Consider the following 13,246-nt stretch of genomic DNA (forward strand, 5'->3'; position numbering starts at 1 on the left):
CCCCCCAGCTCACCACATACCCAGGCTCCCTCCTTCCTCCATTCCACCCCCTCCCGTACACCCATAGCAAACTGCTGGCTTCTAATTCTCCGTTTCGATATACGATTCAAACCGGCCTCTCCGCGGTCTCTTCAGTTCTTCAGTCCCTCGCCAACCACAGATAAATCGCGACTATGGAGGGGTAGGAGGTTGGGGGGGGGGGGGGAGAGGACAGGGACACTGCAAATAAAAACCACATTCCATAGCAAAGCACAACACAAACAATACTAGAGTGGAATGATTTTTTTTAGGGGTAAGAGGTTGGGAATTTTCTCCTGGAGTCGGGGGTTGGGGGGGAGGGGATATAGGAGAAGGGGGATGTCAAGCAGACCTAAGTGAGTGAAACAGGCTATATAAAGAAGAACAATTACAAATCTTTTCCGGGCTGCAATGCCCTCCAGCGTCAAAAGCTGGTGATCCTTCTTCTCAGAGGTGTGAGCAGGGGGCGGGTCTGAGGAGTTAGCTGGTATGGCACGGCTAGGAGGTTCGTGGAAGTGAAGGAGGTTGGAGAAGATGAGGGGGCATCCCAGACAGTAGCCTGGGAGCTGGGAGGGGAGTCTCCAGAACGCTGACACCATTCAGCTCCTATCTGTAACCCCCACGGGGTGCTCGGATTGGGCCATCTAGGCCGAGTCAGACCAATTAAAGAAAAATGTGCCTCTGAATCTTTAAACTTCCCCAGGAGCTACCAACTTTCCCCAACACCCCCTCCCCTGAAAATCCCTACAATACAAATCACATAACACCTTTCCTGGTATGTTTCCGGTACACATACCGTGATAAAGAGCAGCTTTAAGCACAAACCCCCCTTTGCTCCTTACATCCCCATCCTCAAATCCTTTTCCGCCTCGGACCTGCACAACACGGAGTGCCACCGTACTATGTATACTCGTTTGTAAATTCTAACTCCGACCGCCCCGCCCCCATTAAAATAATCTGAAACAATAGACAGAAATACAGACCAAATGCTTACCCCCCCCTTCATCTCCTCACACAAGCCCCCAACTGTCCAAACTGCAGACATGGAAGCCAAAAAATCAGATGCTAACCCCAACACCTTACACAGAGCACCATGCATGCCAATAGCATGGCATACGAGGCATGCCACTAGCACCTGCCGCCCCCTCAAACCACACACTTGAACCTACTACTCTACGGCGGACACACCCCATTCCCATATCCTCTCACCTGTCTGACTGAGCTGAGCGGTAGGCCAGGGGTTGGCCACCTTTGACAAAGTTTCAGTTCCAATCTTTCCTCTTTTAAATTGGGGGAGAAGGGTGCTCCTCTGATTGCTTTACGATAAATTGGAGGTGTTCCCTGGGAAGTGGAGATGTAAAAAAGAAGGCCCTCCCAGCCCATCCTACTAGCCAAATTGCCATCTTTTCCCTAACTGGGAGCTTCCCCACATGCCTGCTAAATGTAGCTAATAAGCAATTTGTGCAGCAACCTTTAAGTGGTCAGAAGTCTGGGGACAGAGCGCCCCCTCCCTTCCACTGTGAGAATGGCCTTGTGGTCTGCGGAGGCTACTGGAGAATCTTCACTGAAGTGGTGACAACAGTTACATGTGTGGAGGTATGGGGGGAATGGAGGAAGGGAACTGGGGAAGGTGGGTAAGAAAGGTGAGAAGGACGGGGAACAAAAGTCTTAGGTATGTGGCAAATACAAAAAAACCCAAAAACAAAAACCAGGAAACAGTGATGTATTTGAGCACACGGATTGTGGCCCTTGTCTAATTGCTGAGCAAAGGAAAGGCTTGGCTATCCTCCATCAACACAATTCCCATAAACTTTGGGTTCCTTTCCCTACCAGAGGAACTATGGTGAGATTGTCTTTGGAAGATAACTGCTATAGCTGGGTTTTCCCTTCTTTTCTTACCCCAGAGCTAGGGCAGACCTCAGGAGTATTAGGGTGGCTGAAGTTTATGGGATGTCCTAGAGTCACAGAAGCTCAGAGTTGGAAGAAGTTCCCAAGGTCCTCTAGTTTAACTAGTAAGTGATGAAGAATCCCCAACACATTATGGAGAACCCATCACCTCTCCAAAGCTGTAGTGGGAAGGAGTTGGAGAAGAAAGGGGTAAGGGAAATAATAACTAGCTTCCACCTATACAGTTGGCAGCCCTTTTCCAGAATTCTAATATAGAAATCTGGGACACTACCCGCCATTGACATTATTTCCCTTCGCTAGAGATCTTTAAACAAAAGTTGGTGATCATTTGTTGGTTAGCAGCCTGATGAGGTTTTTTAAATGCCCAAAATAAAGCACAAAGGATTGCAGAGGAAACCAATTAAATGGAAAGTTACTAAGATATTTTTTAAAAACAATTTCACAGGCCACAGTTTGAGACTCCTCTTCAAGGAACCCCAAGCAATTAGACCATATTTTGCTGCTTTCCTCCCCTCTCTCCCAGGTCTTTGTCTTCAACGCCCTAGTCTCAACCTGGGAGTCCTCCTTCATCTATTCTAGACACTCATCCCATGTCCTGTTCTCCAGGGTTTATCTCAGCTAACAGACCCAATAAGATACCTTGAGAAAGTTAAGGTGTTATCCCTCCCAGAGATTTACATTTTAATAGAGTCTGTTGGAGTAGGAAAATTTCAAGACCCATAGAAGTAAATCCCTAATGGTGGAATTTCAGGAACTGAAACAGGTAGGGGAAGATATTATTGGGAAGAGATCTGCCTGGTATTTTAATCAAGCCATGTAGGCAGCAGCTTACTCCATCTTTTCTAAGACTGGCCCTGCCCACAGGAACTCTCCTTACTTCAGTCTCTACCTTCCTGCCTGCCTCCTCCCACAATCTAAACATTGGATGCAAAATAAGGGAAGGAGACGTGCTGGTTTTAACCCTTTGGGAATGTGCATTTCTGGTATGGGACTAAATAGCAAGGTGGGGTTTATGAAGAAGAAAAAGGCAAATCCATTCCTTCATGATCTGGAGAAGAGGGAAAGATGGTGGAAGCAAGGCTTTGCTCCCACCTGGGGTAGGAGTTGTCTGTCATCCTTGCCCGCCTTTTATCTGCTGTGAGGGAACTGGGTCAAGTGGTAGTCAGAAACCATCTGCTTGAGAAGCTGGGATAATCCCTGACCTATGCTGATTCCACCCAGCCCATAGGAACAGAGAGTGTAAATTAGGTCCTACCAGATCACCTTGTGGCTCTCTGGGGGGAGGGGAAAATACAGTCATTCACTCCCAAATCCCCTCCCTGTGATATAGTGACAGGTTCCTGTTGCTTCAAATCCTCATGTAACACCAGGCTGTCCATCCTAATCCAGATAATGACCTCAGCATTTGCTTTTCCTGCTAGGGAGTCTGGAGAAAGGGAAACCCCAATTACTAATAAAATAATGCAAACTATTGAGAACTCAGCGACCGTACCTAAATAAGTCAAATTGAAATCTCATCATCATCCATCATAACCATCATCGGTGGAGAAGGGGAGAAAAAAAGACTCCTTCTCATCTGGCTACTGCCCAAACCCTCCAAAGCAAGGCTCCCTGCTGTTCCTGAGCAACCTCACCCCAATGGTAGAGGAGGCAGTATGGTAATGAGTGTAATGCCATGGACTAGACTGGGTGCAGGGGAGGGAAATTTCCTCTATAGAGTTCAAAGTACTTTCATGCATTATTGCATCCACATCTTCCATAATTAAGTGGCAATCTGGGGACAATGAGCTTTTCCCAAAGAAGCAAATCCCAATTCAATCCCATAACTTTCTTAAAACAAGGCACTGTGCTAAGGCAATGGGTATAAAACTATGACAGAACAGGATAGTGTCAGCCCTCAAGGAGTTTCGATCCTCCCAGGGTATACTACATACAAACAGAGAAGTAGATAAGAGATAATAATTTGAGGAGAGACAGAACAAGGGGATGGGGAGGGGAGTGGACTTTGGGTAGGCAGTCACAGGGCCATAGAGTTAAAGAGTAAAGGAATCTGAAAGGTTAGCTAGCCCACCCTCTCTCTTCATTTTATAGATGGGGAAAAGGAGGACCCAAGATCACACCCAAGTCACAAAAGTAGGATTTGAACTCAGGTTCTCTGTCTCAAAATATAATTCCCTTTCTATTAGACCTTGATATTTCGAGGGGTTGGTAGACACTGACAAAAGGTTCTACATACGGCTAGAGGTCTAACAGGGTGATTTTCAAGATCCAAACATATCATTTACTTCATTTCAATGCGACCCCCGTAAGAAGTCCTATAGGATTTGGAGATTCATCAAGAGAGCACAAGAGATCCAGGCAGGATGTTCCAAGGGACTGGGTCAGGGTACATTTATACAGTTTGCCTTTAGGGAGCAGGGGTAGTATTAAATATGGGAAGTTCTTCAGGGGCCATCTAATCTATCCTAATCACCCCATTTTGCCAATGGATAAAATGAGGCCAAGTAGGTTAAGGTACTTGCACAAGGTCATTTAGGTAGGAAAGTGTTGGATCTGTCTTCCTCCAAGCATCCTCCAAATATCCTCTCCATATCAGAATTATACTAGATTTCTTGAGAGGTGAGACAGAAAACTTCATTCAATGACCTTTGATTATCAATATCAAGCAAAGAATAATAAAATAGGGAGCAGGGGGCTGTTCCCAAATTCTACCGTAACTGTGGCATCTGAATAATTAAAGAACTAGATTCCAGGTGGAATTCAGTGCTTTGCCACACTGATTACAGGTAACAGGAAATTCCCAAGGACATGCAAGAACAGAGTCATATGGATAAAGCAGTTAACTATGGTTCTTCTGAGGATGTTCAGTTCATGCTTGTTTGTCCCTCCATGATTACCAAAATGTAATTACTGCCTTACAGGGACTCTGAAATTTTTTCAAAAGTCACCTTTTTTTGTTTCTCCCCCCCAAACCCTCAAACCTTCATCTTCTGTCTAAGTCTCAATTCTAAGACAGAAGAGTGACAAGGGCTAGGCAATTGGGGTTAAATGACTTGCCCAGGGTCACATAGCTAGAAAGTATCCGAGGCTACATCCGTACCTCTAGAATAACTTTCCTGCTAGTTCTAATTTTGTTTACCAAAAAATTGTTTGCAAAAATACAACCTTGGCTTCATTCTATATGAGCATTACAAATAGCAAAATGTAGAATTACACAAAATTGTGGTGAACTTAATAAAGTGTAACTAATGTTTCAATTGTCACCTTACCCATGTTAAAGGAAAGTTCTGAAATAAAAATTAAATAAATTGATTAACTCTTTTAAAAAAATCCCAGGTCGGGCACTCTATCCACCATGCTGCGTAGGTGCCCACAAAGTCACCCTTTTCAACTCTACTAATTTCTATTGTTCAAGGCAATCCAACAATAACAAAAATAAATGTATTGATGATCTACTTTGTGTGGGGCACCATGGGATCTATGAAATTGACATAAGGCACTTCCTGCTACCTTCACCAAATTTACAATCTTATATAGGAATAGGACGCTAACAAGAGAGTGAACAAATGTAACGTTACATGATAAGTCTATCGCAGTTATAAAACACTAACAAGATAGAATTTTGTATTATGTGTTTTTTCCTAAGATTTAGATAGGACCTCATTTATTCACCAGTGCATTTCTCAACTAGATATCTCTTAATTGTCCACACCTTCTAAGCTAAATTGGGATATGTCTTCTATCCATTTTATAAATAGAGAATGGCTCAAACAAAATTACACAGAACTTTAAATTAAAGTGGGATGGCACAGTAACCACCTCCACAATATATTATTAAATCATTTGAGTATATATTTTCACTCTCTTTTGTTGAGAAATAATGCTACTAACAGAGAAATCTTTTATTTAATTTAATAAACAACTTAATTCAAATTTAAGTGCCCAGTATGTGATATTTATGCAAATACTATGATATGATAGTTATAGAAACTACTATGTATTAGTTATACCAAAAGAGACAGCACAATCTCATGCTCAAGAAGCTCAAAATCGAATCATGTTAAGCCTTTTCTCTTTTTGCAGAGTATATTTCTACCACCAGGCTTTGGCATTTCCAGATCTTTCTCTTGATAGTGCTTCTAATTCTAGAAAGTTATTTTTCCTGTGCTTTCTCCTAACATGATTTTGCCAAAACCTATTTTGTTAGTGGTGGTGGTGGTTGCTATGTTGGGGATTAGAGAAGACTTGTTTTTTGTTTTTAACAATTCTCATAGGCTTTTTTTTAAGACACAACAGATATTGTTAATACCTATTTTTGGTGGCTTTTTCAAATATGTTGTCATTGCACACAAATATTTATTATCGATGATCAAGAAGCTCTATGGGGAGGAAGAGGGTAAATCAGGGAGAGATAAAACTTAGGGCATTGCTAGGAAACGTCTCACACTTTGCCATTTTGCCTAAGACCAACCAGGGCCATTTATGTTCTGTTCAGTATCTAACACATTGTGGATAACTTAGAAAATAACCAACAGTAGGCCACTAGAAGATGGCTGTCATCATAAGCAGACTCTCAGAAAAATAGAGGAATTAAATTCAGTCGTTGAATAGGTAATATTCAACACTTCATACTGTTAATCATTAGTCACACCTAGAAAATAAATTTTCACCCATGGAACATACATATTTCTTCCTAGGTGTATAATGATCCAATTGTTTATTTACATTTCTTTGCTTACCTAAAATCCTAAAGGGCAACTAAACTCTTTTGTGGAACTCTTCTACTGAGGTTCAAAAATTAACTAGACTGATTTTATTATAATGCAAAGCAATTATGCAATTTTTAAGTCAACTCACTCATACAGATTAGAAAAGTGAAGCCACAAGAACCAAAGTAAGTTACCCAAGGTCAGAGAGAATAAGTTAGCCAACCTAACTTTGAACCCAGGTCTTCACATTAGAAATTCAATGTTCCTTTTGCTACCCACCCACCCACCCACCCCATACTATCTATTTCTGTGAATTAATTTAGAGTCTAGTCTCCAGCCTTTGGGCTGTCTTTTTATAAATAAATACACATTATTATAGCATCTGGAAAACAGTTCTCCTAAAAAGTTCTGTAAATAGTGCTGCTTCTTTCTGAAGAGAAGACCCCTTTGGAGTTTTCAGTAAAAATGGTCTCACTCTTGCCATTGAAGGAGTCTCTGCAGGCAAAACAACTAGGGTTATAGAAAGAAAAAAGAAGGGGGGGAAAAAGCAAGACCATTACAAACTTAATCTCCCTCCAAGAGCATGGCCTATTGATGAGTTCATAAAGCTCTGTTAATTTCAAGTCTTCTCAATTTTCAGCTCTTTCCCTTGGGCACTACTCTACTTCAAACCTTAGTGGTTAGACTCCTTTATACTGCAGGCTCCTTTATTCAGCCTGCTTCTCCCTACCCCACCCCACCCCCCAACATCAACTTCTCACCCACCTCCCCACTTCCCCACCCCACCCCCAATCCCTTGGATGTTATTTGTTAGGCGCTAATCTGAGAAAGGGTGAATTTTTCACACACCTCCTCAGGCTCGCCTGCATTCAGCTCTTCCATCGTCATGCTTTTCCCATACATCAGATTGTGTATTGAAATGCCGGCAAAAAAAATAGTGAATGAAAAGGAAAGGATCAGATTTTTGCTTGATGGCTAAATGTATTTATATCTAATTAGGAGACCCTACTGTGAATGAGGCAAAGTGTTTTAGCTCCACCACAATGAGGGACAAGCACCTATTATACATTTCCTCTATAGGTTGGCAAAGGATTTCCAGAGTCACAGTCCATATTAGTGCCCCCAATATAATTGAGAGCGTAACACACGGGCTGACAACACCCTTTGGGGCCCTGCCTGCAAACATGGCTTCTTAGACAAATTTTGTAAGTCCAGCAGTTAGCTGGTATATGGTAGTTTTTCTCTCCATAGAAGAAGCTCTTCCAAAAACTGAACAAATAAAAAGTGGCTTAAGGCAGACAAATAAAACATTGTATTTTGATAACTGTCAGCTTGGTGGAGTGAAAAGCAGAGACTTTGGGAACAAAATGTTCTGGGTTCGAGGCTGGATCTACCTTTTATTAACTAAGGGACTGGAAATCCCATGGCATTGCCCCTGGAAGCATCAGCTTCCTCATTTATAAAATAAGTAGGTTGTATGAGATGATTTTTGAAGTTGTTTTCTGTTGAAGTTTATATAATTTCCTTTATTTTTTAACCCTTACCTTCTCTCTTACTACCGATTCCAAGGCAGAAGAGCAGCAAAGGCTAGGAGATCAAGGGGAAGTGACTTACTCAGAGTCACCCAATGAGAAAGTATCTAAGGTCACATTTGAACCCAGGTCCTCCTGACTCCAGGTCTGGCCCTCTATCCACTATGCTACCTAGTTGCCCCTCTATTATTTCTTTTTTTCTTTTTTTAAACCCTTACCTTCCATCTTAGAATCAGTATTTGTTCTAAGGTAGAAGAGCAGTAAGGACTAGGCAATGGGGATTAAGTGACTTGCCCAGAGTCACACAGGAAATGTCTGAGCTCAAATCACATTTTTGAACCCAGGACCTCCATCTCTAGGCCAGGTTCTCAACCCACTAAGCCAACCAGCTGTCCCTCCCCTCCATTATTTCTAAAGAACAAGACTCCCCATACTTTTGGAAGCAGAAGCAGAGAACTAGAAATTTTATTGAGCCCTTCAAAAAAACTTTTTTATTAAAAAAAAAGCAAGGACTACAAGCCCCAAGTTTTTGCCAAAACTCACCAAGATAAAGTTGATATATTATTACTTACCTAGCAAAGTGGTTTGAATGAAGTATTACTACTTATAGGAAACAAGCATGTTGCAATGAACCAGCAGTGAATTGTTTAATCCTACTGAAGCAAGAAATTTGTGCATGTGTTTGTTATTTAGCCTGAAAAGGTTAAGGTATGGTCAAGGCAAAGGCCAGATTTCGGCAGAATCTTCCAGGAAAATTTGAGGAGGGTGAACTGTTTTGCATAGGAGGCCTTATAGAAAACGTGGTACCTGGCACTCGAGCTAAGCTTTGGGAGAAGACCAGCATTCTGAAGGACTAACAGGAGAAGGGAGGGCACTACAGGCAGACATTGGCCTGTACACAAATTTGGAGGCAAGAAATAATCAGGGAAGAGTACAAACAAAGCCTGGTCTGGCTGTCATGTAGTGAATGAAGGAGATCAATGTGAAACATAGGTGTATAACCAGGTGCCCTTTGAAGAGGTCCAGAAGGCAACTGGAGATACAGACTGCTTGGTTCTAATAAATAAAGGAGAATTTTCTGGGGGGTAGTAATTCATCACATGGGTGTGAAGGAGATCACCAAGGGGGGAGAATAACCACCAAAAAGTTGCCCTCCTCTCGGGGGCCCTCCTTATTTAAGAGGTGAGAAGAGGAAAATAAGGAAGCAAAAAAACAGAGAATGGTCAAGCAGGTAGGAGAAGTGTCATGGAAGCCAAAGGATGTTCAGGAAAGGGGTATTCCAGATGGCACAATGGAAGAGTATCATCAGTACTGGGGAGCAGCAGGGTTGAGCTAAATAGACATGATAGTGGAGGGAGGAGAAACAGGGGAAACAGTTTTATTGTTTGTTCTATTATGTTGGAGGGGGTTGTTTGTTATCTTTATTTTTTGCCTACGAATCAACAAGGGTTTATTAAGCATCGACCATGTGCTAATCACTGAGGATGCAATTACAAAGAAACAATCCCTACTTGCAAGGAATTTACCTTCTCATGGTAGCAACAAGTAAGAGCCTTATAAAAACACATACTATAAAGCAAATAAATACAAATAGATACAAAGTCACTAAAAACAAGGTAGCTAGTAAAAAGAAAACACTAGTGATTTAGGAGGGAACAAGCATTTACTAAGTACCTACTATGTGCCAGGCACTATGCTAAGTGGGAGGTATCGGACTAAGTTTTAAACAGAAGATGGTGCTTGATCTGCATTCAGAATCACAAGAACAAATAGCAGGAGGCAGGAATTTTCTTGCCATTGGACAGGGGCAACACCAATTAGGGAGACACTTAGAGACTAACTGGGCCCAGGATTTTAATTTGAATGATATGTTAAGGTGCCTCTGCTGAGGATCAGCTAGTCTCCAAGATGGACTCACCCCAGAAGATTTTGGCGGCTAGGAGGGTCCTAACATAAAGGAGATCTCTGGCTATAAGCACCCAGAAGAATCCTGATGTCTTGACACGAAAAAAGAGCATTCTGGCAGAGGCATGAAGGATGGTCTGGGATGCTGGAAGAAAGGATCTAGAAAGGTCTGTAGAGAGACTGTCGCCTATTGCAGTGGTCTAGACAGGGCCACCATTTGAGTGCTGGCAGCTTCGATGGAGAGAGGAAGGGGGAAGATGAAGAAGATGTAGTAGAAGTAGAATTGGCACCATAACTGGCTGAATCTTTGAGGTGAGGAATAAGAAGGATAAGGCTTCAGATATGGAGACTCAGTGAATGATGGTGTCAACAATGACAAAAATCATCATCATAAAGAATTTGCTAACCTTAGAGCAGGGGGAGTACCAAGTATGGAGGACCTTGTAGACTAAATTATCCCAAGGGTTTTAACTAAGTAAGCTGCCTTTCCTAAGGATGGAACTACACAGACCAAAGCAAAACTGGTTCTGAGAGTCATTGGAACAAGGTATCCACATGAAACAACCTTTAGGGTGATAGCCATTCAAAGTTTTTAGCTTCCTAAAATCCAGTAAAATAAAGCGGAAATGTGCTCTACTGAGGCAGCCTCATGCTTCAGAAGATCCCAGCTCTGCTATTTATTACCTGTAGGACCTCAGGCAAGTCATCAGATTTTTCTGGACCCTAGTGTCCTCACCTGTGAAATAAATGAGTTGGACTAGATGACTATCCACATCTAAATCCTATGACCATAATAAGTATCCAGATCCATCCTAAACATATCAAAGGCTGAACATCCAGAAAGGGAGGCAAGGACATGTAGTATCCATAGAATAGTAGTAGTCTCTCGGTGACCGAGAATGACTATTATCTTTGTGCATTATCATCTATTGATGTACCCTCATGTGGCTTTGAAGTCCAAAGGCTGAGGCGCAGAGTTTGTGGCACATGGGACATATGGTCACCTCCACCTGTTGTGTCGCCACTCCCCCATCGCCGCAAGTCTTGATGAGGGTGGACAGGGTTAGGATAGATGAGTGTGCACAAAGATACTTGTGCGTGAAGGAGATTTAAGTGGAAAAGTCGATGCACAGAGATAGTCCCACTCTCTCTGTGTTGGAAGCCTGGGTCCAGTGGCATGAAAAGTCGTTACACCTGGAGACTTCCTCAGCTGCATTGGATGGCCATGTTGTCTTTTGTGCTCCAACACGCCCTAAGCACTCCACAGTGCTTTGCTGCGTCGCCATCTCAGCCATTGAACCTTCTTATTGGTTTTTTCCATCTGTTCAGCCGAAGCAGTCTTCACATGCTGGGTGAGCAAAGCTGATGGCTCCCCTCACAAGGTTTAGCTGGCCTGTCGAAGCTGTTGCCCGCGATGTGGCCGCTGCCACATGCTAGCAGCTACTGGGAGCCATAAGTGAGAGCTGGGTGTCAGGTGGGGGTCAGAGGCTGGAGGCCCAAGGAGGGCATGACAAGCCCTCCATACCAGAGATACTACCCCTCCCTGAGCACCCCGTGGAAAGAGTTCTCGTCCTGGAGTCTGAAGACCCATATTCAAGTCTTACTTCTGGTAAATAATAGCAGCATGACTGATGTCTTTAGACCTTAGTTTCTTCATCTATAAAATGAGAAAGTTGTACTAGATGGGCTCTGAGGGTCCTTTTTAGCTCCAAATCTAGATCCAAATGATCCCCAACTGCTTCCCCATAAACGATCTCTCTTTGTGTGGAGATAAAGGTCTTCTTGAACGAATCTGTATGCTTCCATGTATGTGTCTAACACATTTTGCTAATATAGGTTTCTTTTGTAGCCAAGGCATTGACTTACTCACAGAGATGTACCAACCAGGCCATTTAGGTAAGTTTTTTTATATAACCAACCATTAAATGATCACAGAATCTAAGAGTTGAGACAGCCAGGGTCTTTTATTTATTTAGTTTTTAAACCCTCAATTTCTGTCTTAGAGTCAATATTGGATATTGGTTCTAAGGCAGAAGAACAGTAAGGACTAGACAATGGGGATTAAGTGACTTGCCCAGGGTCACACAGCTAGGAAGTATTTGAGGTCAGATTTGAACCCAGGACCTCCCATCTCTGGGCCTGGCTCTCAAACCACTGAGCCACCTAGCTGCTCACTAGCTAGGGTCTTTTAGATTAAGGGTCAATAAACTACTGCCCAATGGCCAAATCCAGTCAGCTACCTGTTTTTGTATTGCCACTCAAAGTGGTTTTCACATTTTAAAATACAATTAAAAAAATATAGGGGGCAGCTGGCTAGCTCAGTGGATAGAGATCCAGGCCTAGAGATGGGAGATTCTGGGTTCAAATCTGACCTCAAACACTTCCTAGCTGTGTGACCCTGGGCAAGTCACTTAATCCCCATTGTCTAGTCCTTACCATTCTTCTCCCTTGGAGCCAATACCTAGTATTGGTTCTAAGGCAGAAGGTAAGAGTTATAAAATAAATAAATATAAAAAGCATTCTTGGTTCCTAGAACATATAGAAATGAGCCTTGAACTAGATCTGGCTAGTTGGCTTAGATTGCTTATTTTGAAAAAGTAAAAAAACACAATTTGGCTCACTAGCCACAGTTTGCCAACCCCTAATCTAGCCCAACCGATAGCTACATAAGAATCTCCTCTGAAGCATCTTTGATAAGTAGTCATCTAGCTAGCATTTGCATAAAGACCTACAGTGTCAAAAAACTCTCCTCCTCTTGAAGCAGACTGACTTTTTTTAAACCCTTATCTTTTGCTTTAGAGTCAATACTGTGTATTAGCTACAAGGGAGAAGAGCAGTAAGGGCTAAGCAATGGGATTATGTGACTTGCCCAGGGTCACACAGCTAGGAAGTGTCTGAGGTCAGGACCTCCTGTCTCTGGGACTGGCTCTCAATCCACTGAGCCACCCAGCAGACCCCAGACTGATCCTTTTGTATATGGCAGCCTTTCAGATAGTTGAGTTATTGTGCACCCTCCTCCTAAATCTTTTCTACTTCAAGCTTTAAATTAATTTTGTCAACTGATCTGCATATGGCATGCTATTAAGATACTTCTTACACTATCTTGGTCACCTTCCTCTGTATATTTATCAACATTTTTCCTAAAATGCAGTAACCAAGGCTGATACAATCTTC

The sequence above is a fragment of the Monodelphis domestica genome, chromosome 4 (assembly GCF_027887165.1).
Source record: "Monodelphis domestica isolate mMonDom1 chromosome 4, mMonDom1.pri, whole genome shotgun sequence".
NCBI lineage: Eukaryota > Metazoa > Chordata > Mammalia > Didelphimorphia > Didelphidae > Monodelphis > Monodelphis domestica.